The sequence below is a fragment of the Lynx rufus genome, unplaced genomic scaffold (assembly GCF_022079265.1).
Source record: "Lynx rufus isolate CCGP_SWC_20201006 ecotype Redwood Valley unplaced genomic scaffold, mLynRuf1.p SCAF_1, whole genome shotgun sequence".
NCBI classification, from domain to species: domain Eukaryota; kingdom Metazoa; phylum Chordata; class Mammalia; order Carnivora; family Felidae; genus Lynx; species Lynx rufus.
The window spans coordinates 81094434-81115356 of NW_025814823.1; positions in this window are offsets into that span (position 1 = coordinate 81094434).

The following is a 20923-nucleotide window of genomic DNA, read 5'->3' on the forward strand; positions in this document are numbered from 1 at the left end:
TAGTAGGAGCTCAGCTGGGAAAGCGCCAACGATTCACACAGAAGTTGGCCACTTGAGGGCAACGTGTCACTGGTGAGAACATTGTTAGTGAGATGTTTTATGTTCTTTTCCCCAGAAGTCTTCAAAGTCTGGTGTGTTTTACCTCTTTCACTCGCACGTTCATGAGCCCTGGTGCTGGTGGCTACCAGACTCTAGAGTTCAGATCCTCACCTAACTGCTAAATGTCTTCGGTGATTCGATGAGCCTGAAGCCCCGTGGTGATGAGATAACCGTCCGCTCCCTTCTGTGTTACAGAAGGGGAGAGACAGCTGCCCTCTCCACCCCACGAGAGGTCAACGGGTGTGACTTTTGTATGGACCCTGTGACACACATCTAGTGGATGTTCTGTGGCAGGCACTGTGGTGGCCACAAGAAGTAAACCTGGTCCCTACTCCAAGATTTTAGGGTTTAGTTGAGAAGGTGATAAAAGCTACGGGGCTTAAAGAAGGAAGGGATTACTTTTGCCCCCAAATCTGGAGGGGTGTGTGGGAAAGTACAAGACGACGAAGACTGAAGTGCAGTGTCTTGTGGGGCCCACCTGGAGGAGCTGGCCACCACCCGATGTCACGGTCCGCTTTTTGGCTTTTAAGAACAGAGCCCCGGGCCATGCTGCCGTATGGGTCCGGGGAAGCCAGCTGTTGGGGAGACACCCTGTTCTGTCTAAACTCAAGGCCAGGAAGAGCGGTGATCAAAGCCAGGCCTGTGGCTGCCTCCCACCTCCGTGCCCAGGAGTGACTGCCCGGAATGTGGAAGGCACTCAGACATCTGCCGGGTGGACCGCTCACGTACGATACCTGCTGTGTACAAACGGAAGCGCAGCCTCCCGCCTTGCCGGGACCACCTCCCTGTGCTACAGCAGCTGAGGCGGAAGGCCTGGCTCTCTCAGCTGCTCGCTAGCTCGGGCCAGCTTCACGCGTGTGCAGATCCGGGACTTGCTCACCGTGGCTTCGGCTGATGGGCACTACCTCCCTTTCTCGTTCCCTAGAGATGCCGGGAATTCTCAGGCCCCAGGCACGCCTGTTGTTGTGTTGGGATTCTGCTCTGCCCTGACCTGGCCAGTGCCGCCCAACTGGCGCATGAGGAATCTTTGTTGCCCTGGAGGGTGTCCCCCCACCTTCCGGGCCACACTGCTGAGTGGGTGGCATCCTGGTGGAGCTGAAGGTCTGGTCACAGCTCCAGAGTGGAGCCACGAGTCGTCCGGCAGGACCAATGAGCTATCATTCTGTGGGGTCACCACCTGCCTTTGTACATGCTATAGCTTTTTAAGTGGCCTAGTGACAAGTGACAGTGAGCTTACTGATTGAATTCTGAATTCCGTTTTCTAAATCCAAATTTTCAGAATCCCGTGTTGAGAGGCACAGAGCACGTATATTGCCGTTCAGCACTTCCTGTTTTTGAAGCCAGTGGGGAAGCGTGGAGGAGTGTTCCCAGGGCTCTGCCTCCAGAACCCAAATCCAGCAGACACAGGGAGACACTCCTCCCTGGGGAGTGTCTGTCACCTGTGGGGGTGACCGTGGCCTGAAGGACACGCTGAGGTGATGTGATCTGTGCACAGTCGCTTTCCTGTCTTAGTGTCTCTGAGGACCTGCTGTGCACTTGGGTGTACCTGCCATGTGACTGTGTTACCACTTACCTCCTTTTGTAAATCAAATCATAAATTCACTTTGAGAATTTATCATTTATAAAAGGAACCAGTAGTAATTCTTTTTGTGTAATGAATACTCTTCTCCTAATGATCTGATTTCAAAGTTTACATTTTTTAACAGGTTGGGTATTCGTTTCAGTGTCGACTCTTCCCCAAGGCCCATGGACATTCTAACAAAAGGCGTTATTTTCAGAATCCAAACATAAATACATAATAACGCTATGACTTGAAGCAGCATGAACAATGGAGGTAGGAAGTGAAGCAGGCTTTCACAGAAACATGAACTCATTTTCATGGCTCCCAGTATTTCTCATTACAAGTTAAACTATTTAAAATGATGGCTTAATAGGCACCACCTGAGATGTGGGCGGGATAATGAGTGTGAGATGCTGAACTACTGCGTTTCCTGACTTCTTTGTGCGGAAATTAGTAAATGCACCGTCCTAGGAAAAATGGCTTTGCGAGTCTCATTTTCATTTTTCCTGTGCCCTCCGCCCAAGTGCTAGATGGGGGAGAGATGCATTCTTAGGAGTCATGTTTTGGAGTAGCTATGGTGGGCTTCAGGGTGAAGTCTGCACTGACCGAGGGTGTGGCCTAGGTGTGTGTGTGTGTATGTGTATGTGTGTATGTGTGTAGGTGTGTATACATATAAGTGTGTGTGTATATATATATATATGTATATGTACATGTGTATACATATATATGTGTATGTGTATATATAGAAATATGGATGGATGACCCCGAGGGTGTGGCCTGGGGGGTGTGGATGACCCTGAGGGCATGGTCTGGGGGGTTGTGGATGACCCCCAAGGCATGGTGGCCTGGGGGTGTGGGCGATCCCAAGGTGAATTCAAGCCTGAGGGAAGACGTCTGGGCCTAGCATCCACCTGCGGGGACTGGATGGCACAGAGGAGGAGCTTGTAATCCACCATGAGGTGTAGATGTGGAGGAAGGCTGACTTGGGATGATCACGGGCGTGGGGATGGCCTGGGCACTGTGGGAAGCAGAATCGGCAAGAGAAGGGGCGCCTGCTCCCAGACTGCCCGCTGGGAAGGCCACTCCAAGGTTGGGGGTGCATCTTAGGGTGACTCGGGTTTACAGAACAGCAGAGCCCTGTTTGCATAGGAGAGTGTAGCCACAGGATTACAAAGTGCCCACTACTTTTATTTGATCGGCCACCGAGTTTTCTTAAAGAAAAATTGTCCCGGCTCTGACCTCCCTCATCCGTGTCCTAAGGGCCTTTTTCTGGAACCGCTGAAGTGGCTTTCTGGGTCTGCTTGCTTCTGTGTGGTCACTGGGGGCCTTCCCCACTCAGGCTGCAGTGGTGGTTCACACCCTGGAGACTCTGGGCAGTGTCAGCTTCCAGAAACTGCCCCTCTGCTCTCCCGTCATGTGAACGCCCAGCGTCGTGCTCTGGCTTCCTCACTGGCCGCAGGCCTGCCGTGCCCACTAGGGCCTTTTGGCCTGTCTTGGTCCATCAGAATCTCTACCCATCCTACCGGCAACCCGGCTGAAGGCCCAGCTTGGCTCAGACGGCTCCCTGTTTCTACGGTGGCGTCACCCGTGGCTGTGAGGCCAGAGCCCATGTCTGCAGCCTGTCTCTGCCAGTTATTTGTGGTGGATGCCTGGCCCGTGGAAGACTGGCTCTTCGTCAGGGAGAGAGGGCACTAACAGCTGTCAGGGGACTCTGGCAATCATTTAGTGGCTCAAACCTGTGGAGCACCGACCCGTGTGCCAGGCACCCGCCCAGATGCTGGGGATGCCACAATGAACAAATGGAATATAATCGTGACACAGTAATGAAACTTCTCTGAGACGTGTTCATTCCTATTTCATTATAGCTCCTCTTCCTGCACCCGTGGGGCCTGACTGGGGGACAGCACCCCTAAGGCTGTCAGCCGGGGAGTGCAGGCTGTGGTCTGCATTCATGCAAGACGATTTTACGGGTAAAGGCAGCGTCTCAAGGAGCTATCCCACATCACTAGCCCTGCTCTGGATCGCACTGATTTCGTTAGAGGTGTGTCATGCGAGAGCGGGAGGACAGTGGGGTCATGATGTACATGGGCAGTCCCATGTTTTCCCGCATCAGGATTTCTTTAGCGACAGCAAAACCCAGGTGCCAGCTGACCTGTTTTTTTTTTAATGCTTATTTTTGAGAGAGAAAGCGAGACAGAGTGTGTAGTAGAGGGGCAGAGAGAGAGGGAGACACAGAATCCAAAGCAGGCTCCAGACTCTGAGCTGTCAGCGCAGGGCCCGATGCAGGGCTCAAAACCATGAACCGTGAGATGCTGACCTGAGCCAAAGTCAGATGCTCAACCGACTGAACCACCCAGGTGCTCCAACTGACCTGTTTTTTTTTTTTTTAACGTTTATTTATTTTTGAGACAGAGAGAGACAGAGCATGAACGGGGGAGGGGCAGAGAGAGAGGGAGACACAGAACCGGAAGCAGGCTCCAGGCTCTGAGCCATTAGCCCAGAGCCTGACGCGGGGCTTGAACTCATGGACCGCAAGATCATGACCTGAGCTGAAGTCGGATGCTTAACCAACTGAGCCACCCAGGCACCCCATGACCTGGTTTTTAAACACAGTATGGTACTTAGTAAAAGGATTGTTATTGGAGTATAATATTGGGTGGCACCCGGGATATGGTGGCAGGCATAGCACTCTTACATGCATGGGATAAAAATCAAGTGTATTAAAGTAAGAAATTAGGGAAACAAATTCTCATTGCATGTTTGTCTACTTATATTCAGTAGTACTTGTTTTTAAGCCTTCTGTAAAGCAAAAAATTTGAAAGAAATGTCAATATATATGTTATTCCCTTCCTTCTCTCCTTCCTTCCTTCCTTCCTTCCTTCCTTCCTTCCTTCCTTCCTTCCTTCCTTCCTTCCTTCTTGCTATAGGAGGAAATGCAACTTTTTTTTTAACTTCTTGGATTCTATGTGCCTGACTCTTCAAACTTTGCATTAATATACATTTTTCTTTATATTTAATTTCTCTGACAGCCAAATTACATGCCCTTAATTGAATTAACACAAATTAGATCTGAAAGGAATTGAGGAATAAAAATTTGGGATGTTTCTTGAAAGCTTTCTTATTGCTTGAAGCTCTCTGAAAAAAATCTCTCTTCCTTAGGAACGACACCAATTAAAGACATATTAGAGTTAATACCGGTAACGTCTTTCCATAGCGGGGGTGATTCATAACTGCTTCTGATCCTATTATTTCAAAACTCAAATGCCAAGCATCTAAAAGCAAGGTGGGCTTCAGGGAGGAGCCTGTGCCCTCCCACGTGAGCCTCTGGTGATCTGGGAGTTGGCCAGACCTTCAGATCTACCAAGGAGCTTTACATGACAACACACATCAGGAGAGGGTGCGGGAACCATAAAATCAGGGATTCTCAGGGGTGGAAAGATCTTCCAGGATGCTGGGCTCAAATCCACCCCCCCCTCCCAGCCCCTGGCCTGCATTGTTCATCCTGTGTGCACATGGCTGGTTGAACATCTCCGCTGGGTGTTCCCTTGACCTGCTGAGAGCCCAGGCCACCTCTGACAGCTGGACCCGGGGGAAAACAATTCCTTGGATTGAAGCAGGTCTCTGCCTCCCTGTGGCCTGGCCTGTTGGTCCCCGCCCCACCCCAGAAAGGCCAGGTCCCATCCCTACATTTGTAGGCTTCAAGGTTTGAAGGCAGCCACTCACTCCTTTGTTGCCCTTGCCCCTGAGTTGGGGCTCCTGCCCTTTACCAGTCTGTGTCATTGTCTAATCAGGAGACGCCATGAGTTTTGGAAGGTGCTGGTCCCCATGTGGAGTCATCAGACCAGCAGTGTTGGCACCCAGGAACTTATTAGAGCTGCAAACTGTCTAGCCCTCAGCAGACCTACTGAATCAGAAACCAGGGGCTGGGGTGGCTTCAGCAGTCTGTGTTTTAACAGGCTTTCTAGATGATTCTGATGCCTCCTGAAGCTTGAGCACCACTAGTCTTGTTTCCTAACTGGTCGGATGCAAACGCATCACATGTGGCTCCAAATTCTGTCCTTCTCTGTATGTGGGGTGGGGACTCAGAGGCCCTGTCTCTGGCCTGCAGGGGTGCCTTCTTACTCTGGATGCTGAAGGGTTGTTCCCTTGCACTCAGTGTTGAGATGCCTGGCAGGCGGGGGCCCTCCTTAGGGCCCGTGGGCTTCTGTTGACAGTGCCTCCTAGGCCAGACACTCCTGAGTGTGTCTTCCTCCAGGCACGGGGGTGGTGACCGTCCTGTGCTCTGCCGGCTGGTTGCACCCTCTTTCGTTCTCCACCTCCTCCTGCCAGCAGTGACCCACAGGGGCTCCGCGTGGGCTTCCAGAATCAGGGAGCACCCCGGGTATCTCTTGCCATAGGGCCCACGTGGCAAGAGAGGAAGCCCATCTGTCCTCCGTTAAATGTTGAGGGAAGAGGCGGTACGGTCTCCCACCTTCTCACGGGCGTTTCTGAGCTGTTGTGGCAGCTGAACGGCTCCTGTGGACGTGTGTGTGGCTGAGTCGGCCGGCAGCCGGGGATGGTTGTGTGAGACCCAGGTGGCAGTGGGGCCCGCCCTAGCGGAAGGACGAGTGCTAAGGCGGCACCAGTCCCTGGACAGCGTATCGAAGAAATCAGGAACAAAGTGCAGCAACAGGACGGCTCCCTGGGGAGAGCCTGTGCATGGTGTGCACAGGTCATCCACTGCTCATCTCAGAAGGGACGTCCCACCAGGCTTCCTGCTACAGAGGGCCACCTGCAGGCACGTCACCGTGACGCCTTCCTTTGTGAAGTTGGAATTCCCGTTTGGCTCCAATCAAAAGTCAGTTCTCCATTTTTTATGTTTTTGGAGGAGGCAAGTATTGAGTGGAGTCAGCGTCTTGCAGGGTCTAAGCCAGCGTGCTGCATTGCAAGGATGAAGGGGAGAAAGCTTGAAGGTGCGGGGTTTCGGGGTGGGGGTGGGGAGAAGACTGGGCTACATGCTGGTGCGCACTGTACCTGATGCCCCTGGTGCTGGGCCGGAGGAGGGGCAGAGATTGGCATCCTCATGCGGGTGTGATGGGCGGGGCCCTGCAGTTCCCCGAATGGAAGTTTGACAGGTAATTCCTACAAAACGACATAGAGTCCAAGTCTCTGACAAAGGAGAAAATACAATTTCTCTTTTCTTCCTGTTGTTCTCTAGAGGACACGTTGGGTAAGTGGTCTTTTTATGCATCAAAAGGTAGTGAAGCAAGCAGTTGGATTTTCACCCTCAGCCGACTTCTAGGCGGGCCATTGGCCTGCGGAATCTCCTTACCTGATGCACAGTAAGATGACAAAACTGGAACCATGGAACCACTGGCTGTCTTCATATGGTGGCCAATCTCTGTAACAGGTGCCTGTGAACATACCTGCCAGACTACCTGAGAGGTGCCGTTGGATTCTCATCTGCAAAAACATGTTGCCTGAAATGTGGGGATGGCTCCGCCCTCACAGCTTGCCGGGTGGTCTGGGTCTGATGTGGCCGTCCTGTCTGCTCCCCTCCCAGGGCGGTGCCACAAGGCCACGGAGCCTCCTCTCACCTTGCTGCTGGGGGGAGCAGACCGCCTCTTCAGGTGTATCTTTGGGGAAGCTTCTCCCACCGCCCTCTCGCTTCCCTCATGCCACACACCATTCATCTGTCCCTTGTCACCGCCCCCTGGGAGTTTGGTGGACGGTGCAGTCACGTTGGACTGTGCGACCTGACCTGTCTCCCAGAGCACCATCAGCGCCTCCGAGGATGAGGGCTAAACATGTGGCCTGCACGCAGAGCCTGGCACATGGCCAGTACCCACAGAAAGAGTGAGAACCGGGGCCGATGGGCATCATTTCCCTGCTGCCGGGAGAGCCAGACCTGGGGACGTCACATTGAGTTACTCCCCTGCTTTCACTGGGCAGCCGAAAGATGCCTTTTTCCAAAGTCTCTGCTGTATAAATACAGAGGGGGCTGGCCGTGCCCTCCACCCCGCATTCTCCAAGAGTGGGCTGTGGGAAGGGAGCAGCCCTCCCCCTACGGGAGAGCCTGGCTCCAGGCGCTGGAGCCTCGGCAGGACCGCCATGTGGGGTGATTTTTCATGGGTCCAAAGGACTGTCAGAATCCCTGGTCCTGAGAGAGTGTCTTTCTCACTGTCACGGGTGAGATAAACTCTCCCAAATGCGGCCACGGCCAAGCTGCCAATTCCACATTTGCATTTAGTAGTTTAGTTACAAATGAAACACGTTGCCAGAATGCTTTATTTTGGTTTGGGAAGGTAAATTGTAGTAATTATTTTGGGACACAGAAATGCATACTTAAACTTGAAGACAAATCACGGTGCCAGAGCTCGAATCTGTCACTCAGGGATGACTTTGCTTGCGGGCACTGCACCGAAGGAAGCGTATTTGCAAACTGTACTGACTCTCTTAATGATGAACCTGCCCATGCACGCCTGGGGGGCTCGGTCGGTTGGGCGTCCGACTTCGGCTCAGGTTATGATCTCGCGGTTTGTGGGTTCAAGCCCCACGTCGGACTCTGTGCTGTCAGCACAGAGCCCGCCTCGGATCCTATCCCCCTCTCTCTCTGCCCCTCCCCAGCTTGTGCACTTGCCCTCTCTCTCAAAAATAAATGAACGTTAAAAAAAATTAAAATGAAAAAAAGTGAACATGCTGACATACAGCAGCTTATCATTGACAGGACGTTTTTCAGGAGTGTCCAAGGGATGGTGGGGGGACTTTCACACGTAGTAATTAAATGTGAGAAAACCCCAGAAGGTCCTGCGGGTCTTTTCTAGGGATGTGACCGAGTGTTACCAAGTGTGCGCCAGATGAAATGCAGGCTGTGTGATGGCTCCACGTTCACCCCGACAGTCGATACTGGGACAAAGGGCCCCGAGCTGGGCTTTGTCTGGTTACTGTTCAATAAAAGTGCTTTGCTCAGAGAAGAAAGTGCAGCTCCCAGTTTTGAGGGCTTGATATATGTAGATACTAAAGTCCTCATCAAAACTCCGTGCACACTGTCTCTGTTGAAGAGGCGGGTGAGGTAATTGGAAAGCCTTGGCCGGGGTCCGTTGTGCCGTGGTGCCATAAATCTCAAGGGGGTGACGGGCGTACAATGGTCACACTCTTTCACTATCAGGGTGGCCCGTGTCTGAACTATTTATTAACTGAAACGTGAATGGGCGAATGAAGGGCCAATTTATATGTTACACAGGGAGATGTATTACGACTGCCTTAAACATTGATTTCCTTCCTCGGTGTATTCTTGGTTGGGATATAGACGCAGAGGAGGGCAATAATGGGGGGTGTCCTTATCAGATGTTGGATATTTCCCCAGACTGTCTGCAACCATTAACCTTCATATTATCTGACTTTAGTGATTAGTACAAGGCACGTAAAACCGTATTGATGGCCGGTCTTGGATGAGAAGGACGAGCTGAGTTATGGGGGCTGGGTTCTGCTGACTCTGTGATACCACGATAGCATGAACACTGCTGCCGTGGAATTGCTAATTTGTCATTTCTTTCATGGTGTCGTCCAAGATGCGGACTAATGAATGAAACAATGATCGTGTGGTGCGGCTTTCCTGGGAGTGTGCTCCGGGGAGAAAGTGTCAAGCTGCTCTGTTACCAGTGCCTCCTTCCAGAGCTGTGCCAGTGGCCACGCGGCCTGTAGCTCCAGAATACCAACTGTGCTTTCGTTCCTCTGGCTCTCTTTGCTGTCTCCGCCGGGCACACCAGTGGGCTTGCATTTTAATCAGGAAGACCCAGATTCGTGTACTCTTCATGTGTGGTCCTCCTGAGCCTCCAGCCACTCAGACCTCTGGACCCCCTTCAGAGCGGGCTCTCCAAGCTTGTTCATAAAAGGGAGCCTGAAACTGTGGTGCGTCACCTAAAAGAGAAATGAGCCCACGTCAGCAGCCTCTACCCAAACCTGTGTCCTTACGATCAGGACCAAACTGCCAGCCTGCGTATGGCATCGGTGAGGCCTGAGGCAAACTTAGAATTATGGCCTTTCCTTCCTTCCTTCCTTCCTTCCTTCCTTCCTTCCTTCCTTCCTTCCTTCCAGGGGACAGAGAAAGAGGGAGACACAGAATCCGAAGCAGGCTCCAGGCTCCGAGCAGTCAGCACAGAGCTCAACGCGGGACTTGAACTCACGAACCGCGAGATGGTGACCCGAGTGGAAGCCGTACGCGCAACTGACCGAGCTCCCCAGGTGCCCCAGAATTATAGCACTTTCAAAGGTGGAGAGGGCCAGGATGATTGTCTTGCCCAGAAAAGCCCGAAGCAAGTGGTCCAACCAGAAGTGCATTAGGCCTTCAGACCCAGAGCCACAGTGTCCCCATCCCTGGTCTGTCTGCAGATGCTACACGCAGCAAGGTGACCGCTTCAGGCTTTGTTCACAGATTGCGTTTGCTCAGACATCGCTGGAGTTGGCTGGTTTCTCCCTGTCAGGTGCCTGTAGATGTTGGCAGGTGCCACCAGAGGATGGCAGTGTGTGGAATTCTGGCAGGCGGGTGGGTAGGGTAGTAAGGGAGAGAAAGTCCCCATTAAAGGACGTTTTCTTCTAAGAAATTTTCAATTAAAATATGCATTTGTCTGTTTTTTATAAGGTCTTAAACTCTGAAGTAGAAGTGGTAGCAATTAATACAATAGTGATGTAAATCAATACAATTTTCTTGGCCAGCGTATTGCTTCTGAAGACGTCAGCAGTAAGAGTTTAATATCTTACTTGGCTTGGTCACCTATGTCGGGTCTTTTCTTGAAGTCCGAAGTGTTCTGTGGACATACGTGACACCTCTGGGCTCTCTCCACCTCGCTTGCTTTGTTTCTGGCCTCATCTGAGGGCAGCTCCTGAGCATGGCCCCATTCACTCATTCAACACTCACTGGGCACCTGTCCTGTGCCAAGCCCCAGGGGTGAGGTGGTGACCAGAACCAGCACAGGTCCCCCCCCCCCCCCCGCCCCGCCCTCACGGAGCTTCTTGGTCCCATAGGGAAGAGAGATGTCGAACAGTAACTGGCTGTCCTACACTTGATCTTAGCCAAAAGGCCGAGAAGCGATAGAAACTGGGTGTCCTGAGGCAGGACAGAGCTGCAGGCATGCAGCACGGGCACGTACCTGGAGGGCAAGCAGGTGGGGCCTGAGAGACTGGGAGGAAAGAGCCCTCAGGGCTTGCTTCCTCTCAAGATGGCTTGCTTGAGGGTCTGCCGGCTTCCCCTTCCAAGGCTTCTCCAGGATTTGCAAAGCAAAGCAGCGGAGCACTGACCTTCATTTCAGTTTCATCTGTTAGCATCCTCCTGTGCACACGTCCAGTCGGCTCTTGTACATCACGTTCTTTGCTCTTGGGAAGTCCGTCCCTGGAGCAGGCCGCGGAAATCATTCTTGAGTGTCTGACAGAGGTCCACACGTTGATAAACCAAGCCTTGTCGTCTGTCGAACACCTCCATCGGCAGTGTATACACAGTGCTGGGCACCAAGGCCGTGGACCCTTCATAGCAGACTTTGCAGGGCAGTTCTTCTTGTCAGAAGCCCTCCAGACTTTTGGAAGTATCCTCTTATAGAAAATTGCAAACACATAAGAAGGAAGATCACAGTATAAGGAACCCGTGTTCCTCAACCACCCAGTTGCAGTCATTAGGCACATATAGCCAATCTATGTCATGCATACCTCTTCCCACTTACCCCGTCTCATATTTTTGAAACAAACCCAAGACATCATATTATTTCATCTGTAAGAATTTCAGGATGTATTTCTAAAATGGAGGGACAAGTTTTTTTTTTTTTTTTTCAACGTTTATTTATTTTTGGGACAGAGAGAGACAGAGCATGAACGGGGGAGGGACAGAGAGAGAGAGGGAGGCACAGAATCGGAAACAGGCTCCAGGCTCTGAGCCATCAGCCCAGAGCCCGACGCGGGGCTCGAACTCACGGAGCGCGAGATCGTGACCTGGCTGAAGTCGGACGCTTAACCGACTGCGCCACCCAGGCGCCCCTGGAGGGACAAGTTTTAATGATAATGACAGTGTCACACCTAAAAAGCTACTGATAATTCCTTCAACATCATCAAATACAGTGTTCTAATTTCTGATAGTCTCAGACCATGAGTTTTAACAATTTTTGTTTGGTTCGAGATCCAAATAAGATCTATAGATTGCAATGAAGCCTTTTTTAATCTGTAAATTTTCTCCACCATCGTGTTTTTTTCCCCTGTGTCGCCTGTTGGGGAAATTGAGTTGTTTGCTCTGCAGGGTTTTCTGCTCTTTGAGTTTTGTTGATTGTATCCCTATGGTATATTTCACTCCTTCTTCAATCCCTTGTATTTCCTCCAAATTGGTGGTTGGATGCAGAGATTCTCAGCAGGGGATGTATAGCTCAAGGGGCTGCTCCTGGCCTCTAGTGGGTGGGGGCAAGAGTGCCACTCAACAGGATAGCCCCCACAGAGAACCATCGGCCCCAGGTTCAGTAGCACCCAGATTGAGAAAGCCCAAAAGCTGGATTAGAGTGAGGTTGAAGCTTTCGGCAAGGCCGTTTCACAGGTGGGGACGCGTTTTTCCAACAGCGGGCACACACACACTGTCTGACTCTCTCTAGGCTTGTGATGTTGCCAGTAGTCTTCCCAATGGCTACGTCCATTAGGGGTTGTGAAACGGCGATGTTGTGAGTCCATCAGTCCTGACTCATTTACTGGCTGGCATACTTCCATAAGGGGGACCTCTCAGACCTTTGAAGTGTTCTCTTAGTTGTGTCTCTTACCACGCAAGCTACGTCTCCAGGGCTGGCCCTTGTACCCAGAAGCACTGTAAGTTCCCGGTATTGGTCCAGAGCTAGGGTCCCCATAACTGGAAGCATGGGGCACCCTCTTTCCTAGCCCTCAAGGTGATTTTTGATAAAAACAGAGAGACGAGGTCTGCACATTCAGCTGTGTCCACTGTGTAGCCATAAAGGGTTTAACACCAAAGGTAACAGAATAAGTACCCCTGACGGCACAGGGTAATTGCAGTGTGGTTGTGCAGTCGTGGATGCGCGAGTTTAAAAGAGAAGTATCACCTGGGCTGGGGGTTGGAGCTGAGGAGTGGAGGTGTCTGGTTGGCAACAGGGTGAGAGTGCAGATTCTGGAACAGACCGTTGGGGTTGGACTTTTGTTTCTTCTGTGTCCTGGACAGTGGATGGTGGCTACCTCACCTTACTGAAGCTCTCTGTGCTTCCTTCCTCACTGGAGGCCGGGGATAACACTACTCTAGGTCTCCCAGGAATCTGGGGGTCCACAGCTGTCCTCTGTAAGGCACTCTGCATGGCTCCTCCACATAGCAAGCAGGGTCCTCTCTTATGGTCATGAAATGGGAGAAGTGATGGAGTGCCTTCTGATTTCCCTTCTCATCCTAGTCTTCTGTGATTCTGACCAGAGCAAGCTCAGTGGCAGGTGTGGGATTTGAACCGGGCCCTCTGAGCTGGGAGGGGTTGGGGAGGCCCTCAAGTGGCTGGAAGGCCAAGCAGGACACTATCTCTGGGTTCCACCCAGCACCTCTTCTGTGGGAGAGAATGTGCTCAGGTGTCATTGGAAGAACACACCAGAGAGGCTCTCCCTGCAGTACCTGCATCTTGTAGAGGTTGGACCAGACAGGAGTTAGGGTCTGGGATATTTTGTTTGGGCCCTAAGGAGAGATTTTCTTCTTTCTGCCCACTCCTGCTTCTCTAGCCCTGGGAAAAGGCGTGGGCTATGGTGTCCGGGCATGAGTGGTGAAGGAGGGGATCGTAATGCTTGCTGGCTCTCCCTGGACACATGCGTGTGCTGACCATCCCCTGGGGATGCGAGGACCCAGCTGGCATAGCACTTGCGTCGGCAAGAGCTGGCTTTTACCGCCAGGCACTTTTCAGAGATGAGGTCATTGAGGGGCAAACAGTCACGGGGATTTTGTTAGGTCAGAAGACTTTGGCTTTGGGGACAGGACTTTCTGATTTTCTGCGTGCTGTGAGCCAGCCTCCTTCCACTAGGAGGACACGGGCCAAGGGCTGAGATGCTCTGGAGAAGCTCCTGCATGTCAGAGCCTTTTTCCAGGTCTGGGGCGACTCGATCAGCACTCCTGAAAACTTGATTTTTCCAACTTGTTTCCTTTCTGGGCATTTCATTGCTGAGGACAAATCTGTGTATCCCTTTGCTTAAGGGGGCCCGCCTCTTTGATAAGCACGCAGTTTTGTGTCTACTTCTTTCCCTGGCCCGCCCCGGTGGGTGCGGGGCTGTGTGGCACTTGTTTCAGTGAGAGTGGGTCATTGTCAAGCTTGCTCCGCTCGTCTCCATTTGTCACTTACTTCCTGCACCTGCTCAGCCCCACCCCGCTCCCCGACTTGCCCAAACTCCTGTACAGTAAGATGTACCTTCTTCTACTCTTACTTCAAGTAATCCCTGAGAGTTCAAGATCTCTGCAAGCAGGAGGCGTATAGTTTTTTTCCTAGAAAATGTTCATCATTCATTAATTTGCTTTTTCTAAAATTAAAGTTTTAAAGAAGTATTGTATATATGTAGCATATCTGCTTTATCCATTCATCAATCGATGGATATTTGGGTTTTCACTGATGAAAAAAGAATGAAATCTTGCCATTTGCAACAACGTGGATGGAACTAGAGTGTATTATACTAAGCAAAATAAGTCAGGCAGAGAAAGATATATGATTTCACTCATTTGTGAAAGTTGAGAAACTCAGCAGATAAACATAGGGGGAGGGAAGGAAAAATAAGATAAAAACAGAGAGGGAGGCAAACCATAAGAATCAAATACAGAGAACAAACTGAGGGTTGCTGGAAGGGAGGTGGATGGGGGGATGGGCTAAATGGGTGATGGGTACTAAGGAGGTCACTTGTTGGGATGAGCGCTGGGTGTTATATGTAAGTGATGAATCACTGGGTCCTACTCCAGAAACCAATACTACACTGTACGTTAACTAACGTGAATTTAAATTAAAAAAAGATTTTTTTAGAGAGAACGTGTGAGTGGGGGAGAGGGGCAGAGAGAGAGAGAGAGAGAGGGAGAGAGAGAGAATCTTAAGCAGGCTCCACACTCTACATGGAGCCCAATGTAGGACTAGATCCCACGACCCTGGGATCATGACCTGAGCTGAAACCAAGTCAGATGCTGAACCTACTGAGCCACCCAGGAGCCCATATTAATTTGCTTGTTAACAGTATGTGCGCTTGCAAGCACATGCTCAATGCAGCACAACGCATGAACACACGTTTCTACCCAGATGCTTGCTCCATGGATGTCCCTGAGCCACGGTGTCTCCTACTCCCTCTGCTAAATGACAGGCTCAGTGAAGGCCTGGTTTGCCCCAGGGACCTTGCAGACAGCCTTGTTTCACACCGCCACGAAAGCTGTTTGCCTAAGTTAGGCTGTGCGAGGTACAGTTTGTGTTGAAGTTCTTCTGGAATTGTCTTCAGTTGGCTTACAAACTCCAGAGAACTTAACTTCCGTATTCTGTAGGACCCCAAATCACAGGGATTGGTCTCATTATCTCCCTCATCCTGTCTTGATTCTGAATGGACATGTTTCAGGTGTTTGTCTTATGTTCGAATTTAAGAGGATAAAATCCTATTTGATGGGGAAAAACTGAATTTGAACCGTAAGGTTGATTACAAATAATTTATTAATACACATTAGGTACAGCTGTTAGGTTGTAGATTGGTGACATTTGACCACTCTTGACCTACGTACATGATGACTTGGTCTGCCTAAACACCTGTGAGTCTGCAGTCGGTGTAGCTTTCCTTCCCCAGGTAGTGAAGGTCTGTTTTCTATGACACTGCCCTTACCGGTCCAGGGAAGGCTTGAGCCAGGGCTAGTTGGGTAATGATGCTCATGGACTAGCCCCGTTTCTTCCTTGGTTCCCCTGGCTGGACGCTGGTTCCCTCATTGGTCCGCACGTCTGGCTGCCTGCGCTCGGGCTGTCGTGCTCTTATTTCAGGGCTGGTATGCTAACCTAGGGGGGTTAGTTCCCCAGGGGGGAGCCCCCATCTCCTGGGGTCCTGGCTGTGCCTCCCTGGGCAGCTCACCCAGCCACAGCTGGGCTCCACCTCCTACCGGCTGAGGGACAGCAGGTCAGAATCAGTCCTTCTATCTGTAAGACCCCGTTTCCTCCCAGATAAAAGGGGATTGGTAGTGCTTTCCACTTCAGAGGGCTGCTGTGAACAGAGAACAAGGTTAACATGAGGAACACGTTTTCCCTAGCACCTGCGCCTCGTAAGGACTCTGTCTTTATTAGCTGCTGCTATTTTTATTATGTGAGGTGAGCAGTTAAAAGTGAGGACAGGAGGGCTTTATGACCTGCTCAGGGAAGGTGAAGAGAGCTCCCAGCATGACCACCTACTACGTGTTTTCAGACCTGTTACCTCATTTGGATTCTGTGCCAAAGAAATTGTTGCTCAGAGAGATCGATGATAAAAGTCACCAGTGATGATAATAGCAGCTGTACTGTGGGTCACTCACCAAGAGTCAGACTCCCTTTTAAATTTATTCCTCCAACAATCCTGTGAGACAGCCACTGCTGTCACCCCATTTCTCAGACACGGAAGCCAAAGCATGGGAGAGCAGGTGTTTGTCTGAGGTTATACAGATGATAAATGACAAAGCTGGGCTCTGGATGCAGAGTGATGCGACCCCGGAGTGGCAAAGCCATCTCACGGACACTCACAGGCACCACACCCCTCTTAGGCATGCTTGCTTGGCGTGATGGCCCCAGCCCTGGGACATGTTAACAGTGGGGCCCTTTTCCCTCTGCTGATGCACCTTATGGCATCCACGTGGGAATATTTGCACACCTCTGTGCTTCCGGCAGTGACTGAAGGGGTTGCCCCATCTCTCCTTTGCCTTTGCTGAGGAACGGATAATTGGAGATGGTGCTGTCTCTGACAGCTGTGCCCTCCCACCCCACGGTGCAGAAAGCTTTTACTTAGAGCCTTTTCTTGTATGTTCCCTCCCCACCGCAGACCGTCAGGATTCAAATGCAGCATTGCTTCTCCTAGGTTCTGACTGTTAACAGATGGCTGCAGGATTATGGAAGACCGCGGCCAAGTACAGGATGCATTGCCAACCTAGAGGCAGTCACATTCAAAGGTTTAAAAGTCTTACAGAGGTCAGTGGAAACCGAACACACAAACAGCGAACCACGCACCTGAGGTCTCCAATTTCAGGGCGTGGGGAGGTGGTGCTAGAATGTGGTTCCCTCCTGTCTCTGCATGTTGACTGCCGGAAATCCGCACAGCATCTATTTCCTGGAGGCTCCCATAGCCGCTGGCCCTGCCCCGTTGGAGCACGTGCACCTGTTAACCGCAATAGCCTCCTTCCTCGTCTCTGTGTCCGTGGGGCACGGCTGTCTGTCTCTCTTGCTGTGCCGTCCGCTTGGGGGGACCAGAGCCTGGCACATAGGAAGCCCTTGGCATGTAGGTCACGTATGTGTTGGGACCTCTGCTGACAGCCTCTGACCCTGCCTCCTCAAGGACTCTGTGCTGTTGCTCGAGCACAGGGTGTCGTCCTCTTTGAGAGCCCAGAGGTGGCTGAGCTCTCTGCTCACCAGCTGGCCTCCTCCATCCATCCTCCGTCAGAAGTCAGCCATTCTAGGGGCGCCTGGGTGGCGCAGTCGGTTGAGTGTCCGACTTCAGCCAGGTCACGATCTCGCGGTCCGTGAGTTCGAGCCCCGCGTCGGGCTCTGGGCTGATGGCTCAGAGCCTGGAGCCTGTTTCCGATTCTGTGTCTCCCTCTCTCTCTGCCCCTCCCCCGTTCATGCTCTGTCTCTCTCTGTCCCAAAAATAAATAAACGTTGAAAAAAAAAATTAAAAAAAAAGAAGTCAGCCATTCTTTAACCACGCAGAGTCGCCATGACCTGCCTCCTCCCACCTACGTCTTGTAGAAGATGCTCAATCCAAACATAATGAAAGAGCCCTTCTCCCTTTCCTGCGTGGTCTCTTACCACCCCAGATTGCCTGAAGGTTCTTTTGTTTTAATTGTGCTAAAACACGCAGCGCATAAAACTAACCATCCTCACCATTGTAGATGTGCGGTCAGCGGCATCGAGCACGTTCCCAGTGCGCTGTGCAGCCCTCTCCACCGTCCATCTCCAGAACGTTCTCATCTTCCCAAACGGAAGCTCTATTCCCATTAATCACCAGCTCCCTACCCCCTCCCCAGCCCTGATGGCCTCCGTTCTACTTCTCATTTCTGTGGATTTGATGACTCTGGGTCCCTCCTTTGTGTGGAATCACATAGTTGTGTTTTTTGGGGTCTGGCTTATTTCATTCAATATGATGTCTTCAGGGTTCATCCACATTGAAATGTGTGTCAGAATCTTATTCCTTTTTTTTTTTTGTCTCCTAATGTTTATTTACTTGTGTGAGAGAGACAGAGTGTGAGTGGGGGAGGGGCAGAGAGAGAGCAAGACACAGAATCCCAAGCAGGCTCCAGGCTCTGAGCTGTTAGCACAGAGCCCGACACGGGGCTCGAACCCACAGACCGTGAAATCATGACCTGAGCCAAAGTTGGATGCTTACCGACTGAGCCACCCAAGCGCCCCTAAGAATCTTCTTCCTTTTTAAGGCTGAGTAACATTCCATGGATGGACCACATATTTGTTTATCCGTCCTCTGTCGATGGACGCTTGGGTCCCTTCCACTTTTGGCCGTTGTGAATACTGCTGGGAACGAAGGAGTGCAGATATCTGTGTGAGCCTGTGGGCCCTTGGAGACAGCACCCAGCCTCCTCCATGCATTCCTGGGCACTGCTCCCGCCGTCCCCTGTCCGCTGTGCACCAACTCCAGCACCTGCCACTTGCCCCATCAAGGCTTGGCACAAGTGACCCCCTCCGGAGGGGCCTTCTGGACGCCCGAGCCGAGCCTGTGCCCTCACACTCTGCTCCTCTACCCTCCTCCGTGTTCTCATCGGTTAGCTTCACCACTCAGCTACAGGATTAGGCGTGAACTTTTTGGGACTCCGACAAATACATGTGTTGACTGGGTTAACAAAGGGAGAATCAGGCAGTCTGGGCAACTTAAATTCGTTTGAGTCCCACTCCACACCATCCTTCTAGCCTCAGTACACATCCTGCCTTCCTTTCAGAGCCCTGACTTCTATTCTGCCTTTGTTCTCGAGGGACCGTCCGGGCTGTTCTCACCGACCACAGCTCCTCTCTGCACAGAACACTGATTACCACATGCCCAGCAGTTGGGTGGGTGAGCCAAGGACACAGGGCTCCACAGAGCCAGTAACCTGCCCCCGAGTGAGGGTGATGCCTTTGTGTGAAGAAATTCCATGCTTTTTATACAATAAAACGTGAAACCACACTGGGAAAAAATATGTCAAACTAAATAACGGAAACCACTTTCCATTGACTTCTCAGGTCATTTGACCTGACCCCAAGCCTTAGTGGTCAGCCCTTTGGTTAACTACAGATGGCACAAAGAGATTAGTCCCGTAGTTACCGCTGATTCCCTTATTAGTCAATTTCCTGGTTTTATGTTCTGGACTTTGCCCTGGACCCACAACAAAAGCTTGGTGCATCTGGAGAATGGCACCCATTTGTCACTTGCCGAACCAGACACCCAGGAGAGAAGGAGTCGCACAGATCAGCATCTTTCGTGACAAGAGCCTCCCGGAGATGTTTATTTGGCCCGCACTGCATCCAATGGGCCTCACCCGCCTGTGCCTCCTGAAAGCCCACGCAGAAACAGTATCTACTGCTCCAGGGCCAGAAGGGTGTTGCCAGAGGTTGTAAGAAATCCACTCTGCCGGTTGACATCCGTCACTGGGGTTACCACCCCCACTTCCCACCCCGTCTCTCTCTCTCCCTGTTTTGAAACCACTAAAAGCAGATGGAGTGACTGCACTTCTGTCAGTGCGTCTGTGAGTGGTAGCGAAGGTTACATATTAAATGACCTCCTTGGGTGCCAGTTTCGTAATAAAGCATTTAGCAGCTAGCAAGTCTGTATGTTTGTGCTGGGTAGTTATTTGTTTCACTGAGATTAAAGAACTCTGAACTTTCAGTGTGTGCTATTTATTGTATTGAGCTGTGTTTAAAGGAAATCTGCTGCTTTTTCATTGACTGGAGTCTCTAGCTAACAGCACTTTAAAGAAGTGGAAAATGCTCAGTTATCACCCGATGTGAGCGGGATCAATAATCGTTTAGTAGCGTCTGATGATTGGAGGGGCTGTTACACACGAGAGCGGTGTCTCCTTGAGTGGCTCTTATCAGTCCTTTGTCCATCTCCCTCTGATAATCAGACCAAAAATATGGGGGGACTTCTCCCTTCTTAAGTCAAGCTTGTGTAAAACATTGGAGATGTGATGAAACCCTCCACCTCATTGTTGAGCTCAGCCGGCAGGGAGGTCCAGGAGCTGGGTGGCTTTCTGTGACAGATGGGACCGTTAGGTGCATGCTCCACTGAGACACGCATTGAATGATGTCACAGAGTGGGTCTCGCAACACTGAGACGACATTTAAGAAATTGGGGTTTAGAGCCCGAAGTCGTTGCCATTTCCGCCCTCTTCTGTCCTTCAAGCCTGATTGGGGTTGCGGCACACGAGGCACGGGAGCTGTCGTCGGGGCACACTGGCTGCGCCGGGAGCTTTGGTGAGCACTCTGTGAAAGGAGGCGAAGGAAGAGTTTCAAGTTATAGTTGGAACCGACTCCCGTACTCCAGGATACTGGGCGCTTCAGAGTTCCTGACGGGATCTCTCGAGCCCTGCTCTGGGCAGGACACTGTTTTAGGCGTGGGGTCCCAGCTGTGATGGGCCACATGTCTTGACAGCGTCCCTTCGTCCTGGAGGAGTGAGGAGGAGCGGTGGATGGTGTGGACACTGTCGAGGCCTGTGAAGCAGAGTCGTGTCTGGGCTCCAGGGACAGGAAGCCTGTGGCAGGCTTGGGGCTTGTCCACCGTGGTAGAACAGACCCTTGTCCGTCCTGCCCTTTGCCGTGACACACGGCGACCCCTGGGGGACCAGGCAGAGTCTATGTAACCACTGGAGCGTCTGCAAACGTGTGGTGACTGATGCCTTGAACGTGACGGTTCCAGCCTTGGGTGCCTGCACTCTCCCACTCGCTGTGCGGAGAGCAGACTCGCACAGCCGCCAGGCCTGGGCCCCTCGCGTACCCCCAAAACTGCACACCAGACTGGGGGGGAGTCTGCACTGTTCTTGGAGAGAGTCCTAGCATCTGTTGCATCACTACCATCATCCCTGCCTGGCACCCAAGATCAAGAAGGTCAAGCACTGTG